The sequence below is a fragment of the Zootoca vivipara genome, chromosome 7, assembly GCF_963506605.1.
Source record: "Zootoca vivipara chromosome 7, rZooViv1.1, whole genome shotgun sequence".
Lineage (NCBI taxonomy): Eukaryota > Metazoa > Chordata > Lepidosauria > Squamata > Lacertidae > Zootoca > Zootoca vivipara.
Window position 1 is genome coordinate 29,867,931 of NC_083282.1, and position 19,807 is coordinate 29,887,737.

General features: G+C 40.5%; 1 long non-coding RNA gene across 1 annotated transcript; it reads left to right on the forward strand.

The window, feature by feature from the left end:
• Nucleotides 1-6,439: 6,439 nt before the first annotated feature.
• On the forward strand, nt 6,440-17,725 carry LOC132592432 (uncharacterized). Its single transcript, XR_009557885.1, has 3 exons — nt 6,440-6,571; nt 7,891-7,966; nt 16,776-17,725. It is a non-coding gene; the product is annotated as an uncharacterized LOC132592432 (long non-coding RNA).
• The last annotated feature ends 2,082 nt before the right edge of the window (nt 17,726-19,807 follow it).

The following is a 19,807-nucleotide window of genomic DNA, read 5'->3' on the forward strand; positions in this document are numbered from 1 at the left end:
ACCTATCTAATTCACCCTTTCTATATATAGGCAACCCATAATGCAGCCTTCCTTCAAAATCTGCACTTGTCTGAATCTTGCAATGAAGTTATTCAGCCACAAAATGTGTCCAAAAATGCTTATCATGGTATAAAGTGTGTATATATTTTTTTAAAAGCCTTATATTTGGCTGCAGAAGTGTGCAGAAGTGTGCGCTTAGACAAAAGTGCATAGAGAAATGTTGGTGTTTAGGAGAAATTTGCACTGAAATGCTAATGAATTTTCAGGTGTGCTATAATAATCATAATGATAATAATGATGATGGTAATAATAATAATAATAATAATAATAATAATAATAATAGCCACAGCAGTCTGGAAATGTGGAGAACAGACCTTAAGCCTGGAAATACTGAGAAATGGAAAGAAACTTAAACTAACAGATTCACCATTCCCTAGTAACAAAATAATTTTTCATGGTCACCTACTAAATTTCTTGTTGAGCTGAGGTCAGTGTAAAAGAACTGCCAGGGCATGCTCTCTGCTCCGTCTTCTAACCAATAACTGGATACTGTGAACACCGTATCAAAACTGTGCAATACTACCCCCCCACACACACACTAAATAAAACAGAAACATTGTTAGACCCCCCATCCCCTTCCCTTATCTACCGCTCCCCCCCCTTTTCCTCCCCAATGTCTCAACAATTGAAACTGATCTGTAAAAATGTCATGAGAGACATTGCACACGTCTTTGTAAACTGAGAAAACATTTAATACAAAAACAAACAAACTGTGCAATACTGAAAATCCTGCTGGAATACAAGAAAGCCAAAAATAAAAGAGTTATATATCGCTTTTACTATTTTAAATCCCATGCTATTATTTGCATTGAAATAACAACTATTCACACCAATGGAAGCCATATAGTGTGTTTTGATTCACATTAGTCATATGCTTAAAATAAAATGACCATTAGGATTAGGCTGCAATAAGTGCATTGACTAGGGACTATGTCACATTGAACTCAGTTCTTTTGTCAGCAAGCATACTTAGGACCACATTGAAGATCTGTTGAAAGTAGGTAATATTTGCAAGTGGCAAGCTGGAAAGATAAAGTATTTTCTCTCTCTTTAATTCTGGCTCTACACGCTTTAATCTCTGTGCAAAACACAAAGATATCTTGCAAGGAAACTGGCTCTCATCACTGCTATTCAGGAATGAACCACAATTGGAGACACTCTCCTGCTCTTAGGAATTCCTCCCACAATGCCATATAAAAATGTCTAATATGATATCTGGTTGAAACCAACAAGGCCAGGGAAAATATCCGGTTTAAACCAAAGCTTACATCTAATACTGTTGCAAAAAGCTGTTGTCCAGCTTAACTTTCTGGAAAACTAGGAACTAATTATTTAAAGAGAGTTGAAATCTGGATACTAGATATATGCATTATGGACACCGAATAACAATGACCTACGTATCCAGAGAATTACAGAAAAATCTGTGTAAACTCTTCTAGCCACTGAAATTTATCCTTCTTGTTTCAGACCCAATTTATCCTATTCTATGTTATGAAGTTTCATCCCAGTGCAAATTACAGCCCGGCCAATTCTATCTGTCTCAGCTGTTCTCATGCTTTTTAAATGTATCTGTTTTAGAGTAGGAAGATGTGGGTGTTTAGGCCTGGCACTGCAAAGACTCACTGATGTTTTGATTCTTGTCTTTTAACTGATGGCTTGGTTACCAGGAACCTATAATTGACCTCCTGTTACTTAACTCTAATCAAAACAATATTAGTGACGAAACTTCAATCTTATTAACAGAATAAATGTCACTGCCTTTTCCAGATGGTAATCTTGAATTCCCCTTGTCCATGCTTCAGAAGAAACATAAAAGGAAAACATTGTCTTTGGCACATAAATAAAACTTGGGGATTCTTACCACGGAGAAAACCACATTCTTCTCCCAGTTGAGGAACTCAGGCTCCAATCCTGTTGCTTTAAAATCCTTTCCCAGTGTAACTACCTGGGAACTGCTTTTGATGTGACAGAACTGTGATTTAGCAGTTCTCCATTTCCATTGTGCAGATGATGAACTGATCATTATGATTTGCCCAAGGCTTCCCAAAGAATCTATGGGCATACTGGATCCCAATCCAAACCTATTTACTGAATCCAGTACCTGTTCCAGGTGCCCTAAAGGAAGATCAGAAGTGATGTCTGGGCAAGTGTATTGTTAGGCTCCTGCTAAGACACACACCCCAATTCACTGCTTATCCCTGGGTTCTCTTGGCCCTGCTCCTCTTCCTTCTTCTCTTAACTGTTGCTATTGCTCATTTGTCCTCTGCAACAATGCAAGCAGTGACAAGAGTGAGGAGATGGTGCATTGTCCTTCACCTGCCTTGCCTTCTGTCTATGAGCAGGTGTGAAAATTGGGGCCACAGGGAGAGGACTAGTCCATGAAAAGAAAGAGGATGGATCATTCAGAGAGGGGGGATCATTCAGGGGCATACAAAGCAGGGGCGGAGGGAGCGGTCTGCCCCAGGTGCCACTCAGGGGGGGTGACAAGATGGCCCCTGCCTCCCACCAGCTGTAGAGTGGCCAAGGGCATGCACAGTCCGTATGGGCGCTGCTCACACAGTGTCCGTACAGGCTGCCGCTCTCACACGCATCTGTACGGGCTGCCGCTCTTGCGCACCGTCCACACTGGTGTCCATACAGGCTGCCTCTCGCACAGCGACTGTATGGGCTGCTGCATGTGGACACGCCGTACGGGGTGCTGTACATGTGCCGTCCATATGCGATGCCGCTCTTGATTGTGCCTAGCTCTTCCTTGCTATTGTTCCCAGACACTTCGTATTCTCTTATCTTTTAGCAATCATTTTCTGACAAGGAACTTCTGACTGCTCCAGCTATTGTGCTGTGTTCTTGTTCTTCCTAGGGAACTATAATGGAACATTACTGCTGCACTGAACATCCACAGTAATTTTCGTGCCATCTGTTTTGTAATAGTCTATAGTGCCATAATTTCTGGCCATTATTTTGTGAGCTTAATTGAACTCCCTCAATCAGATGTTAATTTAAACTGATATTAAATCCTGAACAATTGGTGGATATCCCAGAACTGGATTAGTAAGTACAAACAAGACAAAGCAATATGTCATTGCTCATTGTGGCTGAGTGTGCCAACTAATATGATACTCTAACCTTCAAGGCATGGAAGAAAAGATTAGAGGAGAAGAAAGACAGCTCCCTTGTATTGACGTGATCCTAGAACATGCATTAGCTGTGTGAATTATTGTTTGCTTATTTGTCTTGACTAAGCTCGTTGTGGGCAATTGATGCTTTAGTGCTCATAGCCCTTCCCCTTTCCCAAAGTGGTTTCATAATAATTCCTTCTTCACAGGGAACTCTGGAAATTGTAGCTCTGTGAGGTGACTATGGCATACCCTCCAACTCCCAGTAAGAAAAATCCGGGATCAGCAGCGGCGCGGCACCGGAAGTCGCTTCCACGCATGTCTGGACATGCGTAGAAGCGACTTCCAGTGCCGCTCTGCCCAATTTCTGGTGCCCAGACATGGGCAGAGCGGCACCCAAAATCGGTTCTGCGCATGTCCAGACATGTGCAGAAGGAGCCTCCCTGGCAGGTAGGAAATCCGGGGGATTTGCGGGATTTTTCCCTATTCGGGATAACAGCAGGAAACGAGTTTAAATACGGGGGTTTCCCGCAAAAAACGGGAGACTTGGCAGCTATGGACTATGGGTCTTCTAACAGCTCTCATCACCCCAAACAAACTGCAGTTCCAGAATTCTTTAGATAACATAGTGCTGAAAAAGTATAGTGTGGGTATGACCAAGGTCTCATTGTTGGCATCCTCTGTTTTAAGGGACAATGCAGGAGTGTGCCTTTGAGAGCATTTGAGAGTTACAGAGCCTGCTGCGGCTGTAGAGACCAGCACAGGAGAATCATGTTTCGTTGCAGTTGGGGCAAATGAAGGCATGCGGTTGTGCTGCTGCATATGCACCATGGCATTTATTCTCATTGATCACTGTATTTAATCAGGACTTGAAGTTTATTTTCTGTCTTAAGTTCCTTGCTAAGCATATAAAGCCCAGCAGTTCAAAAGACCCACACGACTGCAACGGGATTTAACCATTGGTTTTATTTCTGCTTGATTACTTGTATGTTGTTTTGCTTCCTGCTGGCTGTGTTTGAAATTGTGAAGCAGAAAAAATGCAACCTTCACAAATGGTTGACTCGGGGATGTTACTGACAGCATCAGTTTCATACAAAGAAAGCACCTCAATGCACATCACTTCTATTTCAAGGGAAATATAGCATGTTGTATTCTGCCCCATGTTCTTCATTATATATCCCCATGGATCATGTAGGAAATTGGTACAAATTGGACTTGTGGGACGGAATCAGTTAGAATGGTAAAGGCAAAGCAAACCTGACCTTCCAAGTCATTGTGGTTTCCACAGTACAAGCATTTCAAAATGACGTAAGGAGGAGTTACATACCATTGTGATTACTTGTTTGTACATCATAGCCATTGGAGTCATCTTCAAGTTTACAGTAATTCAGGGAAAACAATGCAATCAAATTATTCTTAACAATGCTGAACATTCAACAAAAGATCATTTGTTAAAAGGTTTAAGTAACTAATTGCAAATTGAAATATGAGGTGATTTATGAACCAAGGCCAACATGGCTATCCGCTTCTTCTTCTTCTTCTTCTTCTTCTTCTTCTTCTTCTTCTTCTTCTTCTTCTTCTTCTTCTTCTTCTTCTATTTCTTTTATTTTAGAGGACAAGGAATGTCAAAGACATGTAAACCCAGGCAAAAGCCTTTTTGTTAACTCTTGGTTTTAATTTTTAATCCAATAATAATTAATCCAAACTCATGTTTGACATGGCTGGTCTGCTTTATTGTTTATAGTTAATTTATTGCTGATTTCAATTGTTTAGATGTGTTTTATGTCCTTTAAACAGCACTGAGAAGTCTGCTATCAAGGGTTATACAAATTTAATTAAATAAATGACTGGTGACAATTCAATCACTCAAATAAAACAAAGACGGGAAGAGAAGCAAAGCAAAGCAAAGCGAGGGAATCTTTAAAATGTGTTACTGCAGCCACTAAATCTTAAAACAGTGAATTAAGAGTAATGATCATTTCAGAATTCAATAAAAGATAAATTGAAACTATTAATAATGTACCTTCATACTGGTGCACATTTTTGAAACAAATATTGGGTAGATCCAAGCCATACATTTTAGAGCACATCCAGTGCACACTTAAAGCTCATTACTTCTCCCAAAGATTCCTAGGAACTGTAGCCATGTGTATTAAATGTGTACTGGAAGTCTATCTTCTGTAATAAAGTCTGTTGGAGGTCTTACACTTCAGAAGCTGAGCTTAGTGGGACTTAAAAGATTGTAGCTTTAAAGTATTTTGATTGGTTTATCTTGGTGCTGATGTAAGTAACAAATGCATAAGCCAACTCACAGGAGGATTCCTGTAGCAACACAGTGATAATTAGATGCTTCATAAGGCAATACAGGACCCAGACAATGTGGTGCATTTTCTCTGGTCCTAGGCACTTCATCCTCCCCATGCAGTTTTGGACCTGAAAGACCAAGGAAAGGTGTGGGGTGTATAAGCAAGCACAGCATCATTACTGATTATGGCGCATCAGCCTTAGCGTACAGTTTTTGTGCCAAGATGGGAGAGCCAGCATACAAAATGCATTGGAGAAAATCACTTGCTAATAGGTATCATTAGGCAAACATGCACACACAAAATGTGTATGTTGGGGGGGGGAGGGAATCACTCTGTTCATGTGGTTTTTAAAAAAACGGAATTTACAAACTGATGTGGAGAACTGGACTTAAGAAAAATGAGAAACTGATTCACCCGTTCCCCACCTCACCTTCAAACTGGGTGGCTTGAACAAGTAGTTCAGTGAATGCAGAAAATTTTGGACAGTCCTTCTTTAAAGAAGAGAGTTCATAATAGTTCCAAACCGCAGCATTCACTTTCCAGTAAAATACCAAAAGCAGGGGAAAGAGAATTTGCAAACAAACAAAAAAGTAGGAGAATGTTAACAGAAACTTATTCTACAAACATGGTTTCCACTGGGAAAAAAATGCCTGTGGATATAATTTTTTTAACCACACTGACTCAGTAAGTCCAAGGTCTTTCCAGTATGCCATTACAGCAAACTGAAAACTACACTGCAAAGGAAAGTCATCTGCTGGCCAAATGGCATGCTACTCATTCAACCAAGGCTGCCAATACCAGACTGAATTCATTTTGAAGCCTTTTGAAATCAAGTCCCAGGGTGCTTAACACCTTCTCCATCAAAACAGTTTAAAAGCAGCATGCATATCCAGTCCCCCTCTTATTTTAGCTCCATATTTAAAAACTTTTTCTTTTTTACATATTTTATTAGGCAACAGCTGGTTTGGTAGATGGAGAATTACAGCAAGTTACCCAGGACAATTTCTTTCCAAGACTCCTTAACAAGGCAATCCTATGAGTGTCTACCCAGATGCAAGTCCTACTAAGATCATTGGGACTTACTTACAGGTAATGTGTATGCAAATCACTGCCTTCCAAAGCTCCAATCAGATTCCAAATCAATCTGATGAGTGGTGAGGGATGATGTGCATCCTCATCAGGGCACAGAGCCAGGTCTACTTTATTTAATTTTTTTTCCTGCCACTACAAAAATTGGTGTGTCTTGGAGAGCTGAGAAGATTGCTTTGGCCTGAACCAGCTAACTATTCCTATATGTATTACTCAAAGTCCAGCTATGTTTAATAGAGCCCATTCCTCAATAAAATTCTCCTGTGCATAAGATTCATCATAACAAAAGGCTCCATTAAAACCTGTTCCATGTGACATTTAAATGCCAAGAAATAGTCACACTTCCAACGGGGATTTACAATAGTTTTCTCTATGGCAACTGGACTAGATTTCATGACTCCCCTGAGCCATAATATCCTCATGCTTGTCCAAAGGATCTACCAGCTTTCATCTGTGTGCAAGAAGATTTCAGCAGCCTTGCATCACAGCCAAGTTAATTACATAGTATATTATCATTAGTGCATTGTCCAATCTCACATCCCTTAGCTTGTTAGCTCAATTTAAAAATATGGCTGTGATGGGAAAACTGACACTATAGACATGCACAGAATCCAATTATAAAATTGTTTGGCTGGCCAGCAGAGTCAAGCACCTAACTATTTTACAATTCAATATAAAGACAATATGCCTCCCTGCTCTCCCTCCCTATGGTTCTTCATCTTTGAATTGGACTTGGACCTGGCAGCCGTTCAAATAGAGGACACCTTCAGATAGCAGAATCCTCTGTAAAATAGGATTCATGACCACCCAATCCTCAACTGTATAAAATACCCAAAATATTCTCTTTTGGTGCAGCTAACTGCCAACTGTGTCTCTCTCCTTAGCAAGCCTAACATTGCTCTTGTTGGGAGTCAGCCCCGTTTCATTATCTCTCTCACAGAGGGCTGAGGCCAAGTCAGATACAGTTTTACTTCATGCACCATTTCAAGCCCAGGTATTTTATTATAGCACAATGTGTAACTTACTCATACTATATTTGTCACTCTAAGCTAGTAGTCCTTTAAGTCAAACCTTGGTTGTCGAACACAATCCGTTCCGGAAGCCCATTCGGCTTCCGACATGTCCGACAACTGAGGCACAGCTTCCAATTGGCTGTAGGAGCTTCCTGCACTCAAGCAGAAGCCTGATTGGACATTCAGCTTCCAAAAAACGTTTGAAAACCAGAACACTTACTTTCAGGTTTTCACTGTTCGGGAGCCAAAATGTTCCAAAATGGAGGTGTTTGGGAACCGAGGTTTGACTGTATACTTTCTTCACAGGAGGTTTGGCCAGATTTGAGGGGATATTTCAGCTGAACTCTAGAAATGAAGCAAAAGGAAGGGCCAAGTGATTCAGGTAAAGATGAGGGGCTTACAGTTATGTTGGCAGACAGAGTCTTGCGTTACACTTCTATTCTGATTTTATTTAAAATGGTTTGGAATTTGGCTTGGGTTTTTTTTTTTCAGTTTAAGACGTTTAAAAGCTGCCGGCTTTGACAATGAATTTGGTGGTGATGAAGCAGCAGCAACAGAGTCCTGGCTGCTACTGCCACCATTCCTTCGGGAATCGCACTAGTATCCTTCAAACGCTAGTATCCATCCCACAGGCACTCTGGAAAAGTCTCAAGCTGCCACTTCCTTCCTTATTAGGAAGGTTTTTCAAGATTTGTTATGATTTGGAATTAGTGTCCTTTTATCGTTGGCAAGGTAGTTAAGTATTTTGCATTACATTTTTTCATATTTGGGTAATGTTACTACATTCGGGTAATTGATTTATGGCAAACAAGCTCTTGAAATGCTCTAAGCCATTTGGAGTGATTGTTTTTTCAGATAAGTGGCACAGAAAACTAATAAACCGCCTCTTCCTTCTTAGCCTTGTAATGACAGAAGAAGACCATAGCTGCCAAACCTATTTCTGCCACACAGCTCTTGAAAACTCAGGGGTTATTATAAAATGTTAGCTGGCCACTTCTGGAGCCCAGAAATGTATGTATCATTTTGAGTCCTGGTTTCCATTCTGCTTCCTGGAGATTGCCTAGGCATCCAGCACTCCTTTTAAGGTATCCCGATGCACTGCGGAGAATGTTTTCAGTACATTCTCATACGTGGAGAAGCAAATGGGTTGTAATCGGTATTACCTGTTTTCTAGAGCAGCTCAAAAGCCAACTCGCATGACATATTTTTGAACTTTGATTTGACTTCTATTAAATTAAAGGTGCTCAGAACATAAACGTGAGCTAGCTGTGATGGTAAAGAGAACCAATGCTTCTGTACTGGTATCTAGTGTGAAGAAACCACCAGGAGATGGGGGTCTGTAAGTTGCAATCCTTCCCAACAATATGCTCCCAAGTTTGTGACCACACAGCTGGCAGAAAGCCGTCAGACATACAGTATAACATAGATGAATCAAACACAATCCCATCTACAGTATATCAAACTTCTTCTTTTTCTTTAAAACTTTCAAAGTGGTGTTGCCCAATTGCCCGTAACCTGAAGGGCTAGCATGCATTCTTCCTTGCCATTGTGTGCTTTGAACATCTCATAAACTCAGCAATTTGATTAGTTGGTGGTTGTTAATAAAGCCTCAAACACCCAAGGGCCAGAAAGATCACCTTCTACCTCGCAAGTCCAACAGTCATCCTTAGCAGTGCATCAGCTCACCATCTGAAGGTCGGCAGGTAATGATAATGGAATAACCTTCTCAGTAGTGATCAATGCATGAAACAACCTCTTTTGACACTACCTCTGGTGCCTTTTCGGCAACAGGAAAAAGCCTTCCCCTCTGCTCAGGGTTTTCATCATCATCATCATCATCATCATCATCATCATCATCATTCTTTATTCGACCGTCAGTCACAAAAGATACATTTCTCAGTACAAGATTAAAACATTTAAGACACCTAAAAAAACACTAAAATAAAACATGGGCAGCACTAATAAAAGCTATACAGATAAACCCACATCAATGCAGTCGATTTTAATGCTCAGGGTTTTTATTATTATTATTATTATCTGCTGTTCTAGTAATTGTGGGTTTTGTTTTAACTGCTCTTCTGTTTTTAATCACCACTTTTGACTTGAGCTTTTCGTTTATTATTCTTATATGTTCAATGTTTCATTCCTTTGTTAAAAACATCCCTGAAAGTTTGACTGAAGAGTGGCATCAGAATACCTCAATTAATAATAATTAATAATATAAACAGAATGTATTGCTTAAACCGAATACATGTGTCCTTCAGCCCACAATGAATCACAGATTTTGAACGACATGAAATACCAGGCAATTATTAATGTTATTAAATCCTAAAATAGGCTAGCCTCTGTATTCTTCATGCTTAAATGAATAAGCTAAGAATGATTTTTTAAAAGAGGCCATGCCTCTTGGATTAAAATAATAGACTTCTTGACACTTTGATCCTGCAAATAAAGTAATGCAAATTACACTAATATTTATGAGGTGCTATGGTGAAAATTTAACATTGTCTGCTACATTTTTGCCAATCCTATCCTAATTGTATTTCCTGCAAATAGGTTGCATGGACTTCTGAGGAAGTCATAGTCGATTGCCATGTTCATTCTATGTATTTTCAGGGTGACACCCTGCATGTGGCACATGGGTTTTCTTACTCTTTCATGAACTCAAATTGCTGTTTTGTGCAAGCTATTACTCAGCTCTTCTCAGGAAAATTTATGGTGGTGCACAAAATCCTAGTTTGTATTTAATTAAGTTTGTATTAATCTGATGACTCCCTAAATACACTCATGTACACTCATGGAAAAGGCTATAAAATACATATAACACAGAACGAGCTTCCCTCTCTTTATGAAACATATCTGGCCAGGGTACAACTGAAACAATTTTGTATATCTCAGAAGCCCATGTTCAGATGACAGTTGATTTGAACTGTAATTTCTTTTTCTTTTTTTATAATATTTTATTGATTTTATAGCAAATACAAAACAGCATACAAAAATACGAAAAAACTTAAAAGAAAAAAGACAATATTGAAAGAACAAGAAAAAACAGGGGGGAAACGAAGAAAAAACAATTCTTTAACATTTTAACCAACTTATATCTATCACTGTCGACTTCCTCCTTCCCTCCCTTTCAGCGTTTCTAGTTATATCTATTACAGCACTCTCTACTTCTTAATCCATTTCTTCTACTATACATATAAGATATATTTTCAATAGTTATTTTGCATTTAAAACTTATTTCCTTCTTACAAAATCTTTATACTTCTTCAGCATCTTTGTATAACCACTTCCCTTATTGTCCATTCTTAATCTTATATTTCTCTAAATAAATCTTAAATTTCTTCCAATCTTCTTCCACCGTCTCTTCTCCCTGATCTCGGACTCTCGCAGTTAGTTCAGACAACTCCATAAATTCTATCAGCTTCATCTGCCAGTCGTCCACCGTTGGTAGACCTTCAGCTTTCCAGTTCCTTGCTAATACAATTCTAGCTGCTGCTGTGGCATACAAAAAAAAGTGGTATCCTTCTTTGGCAATTCATTTCTTGTGATTCCGAGTAAAAAGGTCTCTGGGTTCTTAACAAAAGTGTTTTTAAACACTTTCTTCAACTCATTATAAATCTTATCCCAGAAACTCTTTACTCGGGGACAAGTCCACCACATATGGTAAAAGGTCCCTTCTATTTCTTTGCATTTCCAACATTTATTATCCTTGTTGTGATATATCTTTGCCAGTTTCACTGGCGTAAGATACCATCTATACATCATCTTATACAAATTTTCTTTTAACAAACTGCAAGCAGTAAAGTTCATATTACAATTCCATAACCTTTCCCAATCTTCCAACATTATATTATGTCCTATATCCTTTGCCCAATCAATCATTACTGATTTTGTTTGTTCATCTTTCGTATGCCATTCCAACAATAGCTTATACATTCTTGACAGATTTTTAACTTTTGGTTCTATTAATTCTGATTCCAACTTTGATTTTTCAAATTGAAACCCAATGTTTTTTATCCATTTTAAATAACTCATTTATCTGGCAATACTGCAACCAACCACTCAATTGATCTTTCATCTGTTCATAAGGCTTTAACTTCACCTGGTCATTTTCTTCTATCAACATATCTTTATATCTTAACCATATATCTTCCATATTGAACTTTTTGTTGACTTTTGCCTCCAGAGGTGATAACCATCTGGGTGTTTTCTATTCTAGAAGATCTTTATATCTAACCCAAACATTGAGCAATGACTTTCTTATAATGTGACATTTAAATCGATTATGTACTTTAACTTTGTTATACCATAAATAAGCATGCCTGAACTGTAATTTCTTATTGTGCCCATGCAGAAAGTGTGTGTGTGTGTCCATTCAGTAGGACTCTAAAATACAGGCTTGCTGAAGGGTTTCTTTTTGTTCAAGAGTGATTCCAGAGACTGTGCCTGTTCATTCATTGTGCCTAAATATAAGTATCACACACTCAGTGAATCCATGAGATAGTATTATGGGAGGGGAGCATAATGGTGTTCAGCCAGAAGATTGGACTGATTTTTCGGGGTTTCAGATCATGTTGAGAAACTCTATGCCAGGGGTCCCCAGACTACAGCCCCCGGGCCGGATGCGGCCCAATTGGCCTCCCAATCCGGCCCGCAACGACCCCCGCCGCCCGCTGCCGCCGCCTGCTCTTACGGCGCGCGGCGCAGCGGCGATCTTCAAAATCAGGAAAAAATCGCACACACACACACGGTCGGAAAAAAAACCACCGAAAATCGCTTGTGCGCATGCGTATGGGCCTCTCCCGACCCAGAAGAGGTCATTTCCGGTGCACTTCCGGGTCGGGGGAGGCCCATACGCATGCGCACAAGCGATTTTCGGTGATTTTTTTCCGACCGTGTGTGTGTGCGCATGCGCACAGGCGCACACTCCCCCACCCTCTGGCCCGCTGCGCGCGCACTCCCCTACCCTCCGGCCCGCCGCGCGGTCGGCGCGGCGGGCACCGGCCCGAAGCCCGGTAAGTCTGGGGACCCCTGCTCTATGCACATACCGCTTGTATGTGTGCAGACTCTTTTAAACCTTCAGATGAACACATGGAATTTGGGGAACTGGAGAGCAGCTGCAATTCTGGTCCCACTCCCACACACAACCTGAAGGAATAAATAAATAAGTGGACTGGCTGAAATTTCTCTTTATTAATTTTGGGTGCTGTGCTTTCTTCAGACAGCTATTTTCTGTTCCTCTGCACAGTGTCTTCAAGCAGATATAAGGGAACACCTCTTGGTCACTAAATGCACTGTGATGAATTGCTGGCATAAGATATCCAGTTTGGTTAATTAGTAATTGCTTTCATGACGTCAGTATGAGTAATATTTGATGCCATTTTCCCTCGGAGTGTTTTCATTCCAAGAAACACAGCAGTTACTTAAAATGAGGGAGCCAAAGTAACTTGGCCCAGGCATGCTTCTCTTTACGAATGACTCCGTAAAATTAAAAGCAGAAAGATAGCAGTAGGGGGGAAGTGCTTAATGGCATTTGCAAGCGAGTTCCATTGATTTCAGTAAGATCTTATTTCCAAACAAGTGTGTAAAAGATCAGAGCCTAAATGATTGCATATGCCCACAGTACTAATGAATGTATACTCCCATGGAATTGTATATCTTTAGCGACAACTGGCAGGGGGGGAAACATTATCAGCTGGGAAATCAGTTGCAAGATGAACATTTACAATTTCATCTCACTGAAAAGGATTAAAAAGTTAGCACAGATTTCAACCACCATTTTCCATATCATTTGTTGTGCTTTCCAAAAAGCATCTTGCTTGAGTGATCGTATCATGCATCTGTGCTTCATTTCACCATTTAACTACAATATGTTATACAGACAGTATTTGCTGTAATGTACATTTCTTTAAACTGAAACTGATCATTTTAAGTGGCATGAAAAGGAAACGGGATATGCCTTTGGGAGGGGGAAGCTTTTGAAAAAGACTGCAAAAAGCTAATAATAAACCTATTTATTTGGAATCCCTTGAATGAACTGAATGTGTGTACTTTTCCTTTCAAACGCTGTATTTCATGCTTCCTGAATTCAATTGCTAGATTTAAGAGGCTTGAGGGACTCTGGATGATGCGCAATGGGTGACAGGGGACTGCCATAGGATGGGTAAATAAGAAGAATTTGGCAGTGCTGTCTTGGATTCTACAAGTCATCTCTAAGCCAAAGTGTAGTTTGGCCCTGTGGTTTTCTAATGACAAAAGCTATTAAAGAAATCTCAACAGAGTTGTTTCCAAAGGCTACAATGTACCAACCAATTGCTGACTCTTTACCATCTTCCACGGTAGTAGAGTCTTAATGTCAAGTGTATATAAATGACAAACAAACACTCTAGTTGAGCGCCCTCTGACAAAGCTTGTTAGATATGAAGAAGCTGGTGTAGCGCACCCACAGTCCCTGCAATGTAACTTTTCCCAGTCAAACCAAGCACAGATTACAGGTGTCCAGTTTATGAATGTGAGGGTGTTGTATTGCCAGGGAGTGGACTGAACAGGAAGGCTGGGAAGATTCCCGCCCCCTGTCTCCTTGGCTCCTCTCGGAAGAGGAGGTGGAGGGGGAAGATTCGACCCCCTTGTCTCCAGCAGTTTCAAGAGGAGAAGGAGACAGGGCTGAATTACAAATGAATGAAGAACTGCCAAGTTACCAGATAGTGGAGGGGGGGGGAATGAGTGAGAGAGCAGGCAGCAGAGACCTCCTTGGAGAGTCTGGGGGAGCCTCCTTCTCCAAAGGCTGATCAATCACTTTGCATTCAAGAACAGAGAATGCAGAGACATGTGACTCCTGGACCTTCCATAGGAACTCAGGATGTTGTTGGGGGTGGAAGAGGGAGGACTCAGAGTAGGAAACGTCTCCCATGCATAGAGACATGGATTCTTTGTCTTGCAACCAGATGACTGGGAACCAGCTGGCTGAGCCAGTGATCCACTGAATCCTAACCTATTTATCTCAGCAGTCTTGTGTTTGGATTGCTCTCTATGGGTTGTGCCAGCACTGGATCAGAGCAGCTGCTTACCTTACCATTTAGTGTGTGCCTCAGCGTATTTATTTGCCTGAGTCTGCTGGAATTATTTGCTCTGCAAACACTGTGGCCTTCCATGCTTGTTTATTCCAACTCTCTGTCCGCAATGCATCTGTGGCCAGGGTCAAGCGGGTTAAACTTGTGGTAAACAAAAGCTGCCCTTATTCCCTTATGGGGTACACAAGAGCCCTTATAGAGTCCTTTGTAGGTTCTCCATTGGTAGGAGAAAACAACAGAGGCCAACCAGAGAATATTGAGAAGCAAAGCAGCTAGTAAGCCTGATCTTTATTGAACTGTTGCAACAGGGTGCCTCCTCACAGGCAGGAGAAAGGAGGAGGACCCAGAACAAAGGTGTGCCTGCCCTTATGTAGAATTGTCAAATTGCCCACCCTCAAACTCCAGACCACCCCCAGAAACATCATACATACATCACAGAAGGGGTGTAGCCCAGGACCACCTCCCCCAATACACTATACATACATCACAGGGGGCGGTGTATAAAAGAATCCTGAGTGTATTGTTTATCTCCTGTCTGGCAGGTTACCTGCTTGCATTATCTGGGGCCTGGCCCCAGTTATTATAATTTTGGATTATGCGGAATGCTTTATCTGAGTGGATGTAGCAACCGAGTAATTTCGTTGTTCCCACAAGGGGACAATGACAATAAAGATATCTTATCTTATCTTATAACTACACAATTCCGGAATCCAGGTCACAGGTCACAGGGTCACCCCATTCACACCTTAAACGTGCCCTTAAGGCAGGATCTGTGAGCACAGAGGCAATAGGGAGGTTTTTTCATTTCCTCCCTCCTTTCAGAGAAACATTTGGTCAGTTTCGGAGAGTCAAAATGGTTTTAGGACTTGTTGTACTTGTTTGCTTGGTACATTTATGAGCATTTATTATTGTTATTATATATAACCTTTAAAAAAATTACAAACTGTTGGTGTGCAGGAAGCTTGGGCCTACAGTGAGATAAGCAAGCAGATGTGATAACCTTCTGGTAACTTTAAGCACTGGAAATCCACTATTCTGATCCTTGGTGTGTGATAAAGCTTCATAAAGCTGCAATAAATCACACTGCACTGAATTATGCATTGCTGTCATATTCATATGGCCTCAAAACTGGGAGTCTTTGTTCTCAGTAAATTGACTAAATCCAGGGGGAGCATCTTCTTGGAACTAGCCAGCTTTTAACCAAGTTGCTTTCAAAGCTATTAATCTCTTTATAAGTGCTTTACAGCCATATTTTCTTTTGATTCCTTGTTTTGCCTACATCAGCTCAGTTTTTAAATTATATATATATGAAATTAATGGACCTGCATTAGTTATAGTCATTAGTTTCAAAGTAAAAGTTAGTTGACTACAACTTTAAGCACTTTAAGCAACTTTAAGCACTGTTGTGCCATATTACTTTCATTTCATTGTGGGACACAGATATTAGCTGAGTGTGTGGCATAGCTGCCAAGTTTTCCCTTTTCTCGCGAGGAAGCCTATTCAGCATAAGGGAAAATCCCTTTAAAAAAGGGATAACTTGGCAGCTATGGCTTGTGGGCTCCTGAGTTACCATTCATTTGATGTTAATAGTCTAGGGTGGCTGTTTAATACTTCCTAAGTGGAACCTAATTAGGACATAGTTAGAAATTCCTCTCCATTGGAAAGCCACCAGAGCTTGGAAAAAGCAACACAATCAGAGCATGATGAAAGGTGTGTGCAAGGAAGAAACAGGAAATTGACAGGCTGGACAAAGTCAGACGGGGAGAAAGTCTTTCTCTCTCTCATAAAGAGAGAGAATGGAGACAGTTACATCCCTATTTTTGTGGTTAATCTACACTTATGAATTAATTATAAAGCAATAAAATAAACATAAGAGTATTACAGAATGCCACTAAAAGAGCAGAAAACCAGTAAAAGTCAAAATAATATTGCAGCAATGAAACAACACAACAGTAAATTTCAGCAGTGGCAATAAAAATCATTATCACTGTTCATTAAAAGCATGAGCAAATGAAGCTGTTTACATCTGCCACCTACAAGGCAATGAAGCTAGTGCCAGGGAAATCACTGGTGTTGTGTTGTGTTGTGTTGTGTTGTGTTGTGTTGTGTTTTTTTCAGACTCACCATGGACTCTTCAAAGAAAACAGAACCAATCTGTCCAACAGGAGAAGTGAAGGAAATCATAAAAACATTTATGAAGCATAAAAATAATAAAAACATTTATGAAGCTAGCTCAAAGTTATGCAACTGTTAGTGGCTTAAAATGCAGCAAGGTCGTCCCTCTACCTTCGTCCCCACTAGGTTTCAGGTCATGTTACTATACACACCAATTACCTGTTTGGTTTCCACGCACATGCAGCATCCCCAACTCTGATTCATGATGCTGTCATCTGCCCATGAGCCATGGTTGTGTCAAATGTGCACACCTCAGGTTGACTGTGAAGTGATTGCAGCTTACGCGTTCAATTCAAATGGAAGACGGATTCCTGGATAGTTGTGGTTCACGGGCACATATAGAAGCAAGATGTGCAAAATCATCGAGCATATTCGAACACAGAAATAATTGAATAACCTGAGTAAATTTCCTTTGAGAGATTACAGCAAATGCCTTCATCTGTTTCATATTGGAAGTATAGCAACATTCCCTATAATTTGAAACATTATATTTGTGGAGGGGGTAATTAATCTGCTGTGATTTCCTACCCTTGCTGTATACATAAAGGCTGGGAGTTTTGTCTTGACCCCAAACATGGTAGCTGAACTGTGTAGAGTGCAAAAACTAGTGCAATCTACCAAGTGCACATTTTCTTGAACTTCTGTCACCTTTCCAACCCACAGAGAGGCCATCACCACTTGAAACCATCCCTAAAAGAAATAAATGACATCTGCCACAATGGAGAAATTGGGTAAAACACATTATATGATTCCCCCATTAATAAATTACGCAATTCCACTTCCTTTTTTAAAACTGAGGCTCATTGTTCCCAGAAACTGCCCTGGTGATTTCACCACCTTCTGATATTCAGGTCATGTGGTTGTGTTTTTTAAAAGGCAGTTGTGAATGGCCACTGGGGCTTACTGTGAAAGTTAACTTTGTGTATGAATGATATCTTCCCTGGAACGCTCTTAGATCAGTTATGAGAATGGGACTCCTGGGAAATTTGAAAACTTCTACTCAAGGTCCAGTACACTGAATGAAGGATTGTACCAAGCACAATCTTTCTTGAGTCTTCCTTGCTTGGAAACGCGACAAAGGTAGATGTACACAGGGGGAAAGAAGAGCAGAAATGGTGATTAGGTGTTCCAGTAAAATAATTCAAGGATGGCTAAGTACTTAAAATCAGCTGTTCTTGTTACTATTATCTTTTTTCTTTATTCATTAACCCGATTGTGTTCTAATGCAGATAATAGTAATTACCTTACAGATTTCCTATGTCACCAAGGACAATCTGAGCCTCATCGGTGTGATTGGTCTCCAACAATGGAACCAGTCAAGTATCTTTTTAAATCCATAAAGAATACATTCGTTGGCTCTCTACCATTCCCCCATCTGGTTTCACTCCGCACAGAAAATATGTAGATGAGATTTGTCAGAGAGAAGAGCTTTTGCTATTAGCCAGTTTTCATCAGATCCAGCTCCCGTCCCCTCCCCCCACCCAGATGTTTTGTGATTTTGGTTTCAAGAACTTCTCTCATATGCAGTCAAGCCAGACATGTTGTATTACCATTGTCAAGTTCCACGTCCATGAGGGGAACCTCAGCTGTTGAAGCATCTTGGTTGCAATAACAAAATGTTGAGGTAAACAGTTAAGCAGGCAGGCACATTCAGCACCTGTGTGGGTTCAGCAACAGAGCAAGAAATACGTTCACCAACTGTGAAACTTGCTAACCTTGGTCTTCATAATTTAGCTTTGCAAGTAAAGATTTTTGAATAATAAAACTGTTATGAAGGTAGGAAGCCAGCAAAGATGTGAGGCTTAGGCAGTGTATTCTACTGCCATATGCATGATTATCTGCCAGCCAAACAAAATCATAGATGTGTATTCAGTTAAATGGGTTCCTGGCTCTCAGGTAATCTTAACACCAAGGGCTTGGAGAAGCTGAGAGGTTTCTTACAAGGCCTTCAAACTGTCATAGCAGCATCCTACTCCCAGGGTGATGGGTCTTGGAGAATGAGGATCTCAGGGAAGGACAGCATCCCTCTGAGGAAAAGAATACCTTACTTCCTGAGAAAGAAGCTGTGTTGTGTATCAAGGATACACCTCCAGTAGGGAGTTATGAGGAGTGGATAATTCAGTCACAAGAAACACAACGAGAAGTGGGATATGGTTCTCTCTGAATATGCAGATTGGGCTCCTTGCAGGGAGGTAGAGTTTCCCTCTGCAGTGGTACTGATCCATACTGGGCTTCCTATTTGCATCAGAAAAAGGTCCATAAGAATGAATGGGAAATTTTCTTCCAATCCCAAACCAAGTGTAGGGGTCCAAATACAGATCTCGGTCCTGCCAGAGTCCCAATCTGGAGCAGGCCCCCATACACTTGCTGTTACTTTCAAAAAGCCTCTTGCACAATAGCTAATTCTGTTGATGGCATTTCAGCTAATTTGGCCATGCGTGATATACGGAAGTGTATATAAAACACTTGATTATATTTACTCAATCTTTCATGGAACTACTACAGAGAATATTTTTCTACACATATGTTTTCTGACTTTCTTTCTTTTCATGAGATTTACAGCAGATTCACTGGTTGTTTTTGGCTGTAGACAAGTCACCATGAAATGATTACGCATCAGTTTCATATGGCAAACATGAGTCTCGACTAGAGTTTGTTTTGCGAACAGCTATCATTCACTGTGCTAAAATGAAGCAAGTTGTTTCGCTTTCACTAGTGACCCTCTTCTTTAGCTTGATGTGCACCTGTAATTTAACATTGTCCTCTCACAGCACATATCCATGCAGGCAGTCCCAGGTTCAAGCTCTAGCATTTCCAGTTAAAAGCATCGCTTGATTGGCGATAGGAAAGACCTCTGCCAGAGAGATGCTTCTAGCCATTCTGCAGCTATTGAAATAGCCTCTAATCAATGACAGGTTAAGTCATAATGCATTTGTGCATCTTTAAAGTGCTTGTTGGTTTTGCTGCAATAGGCC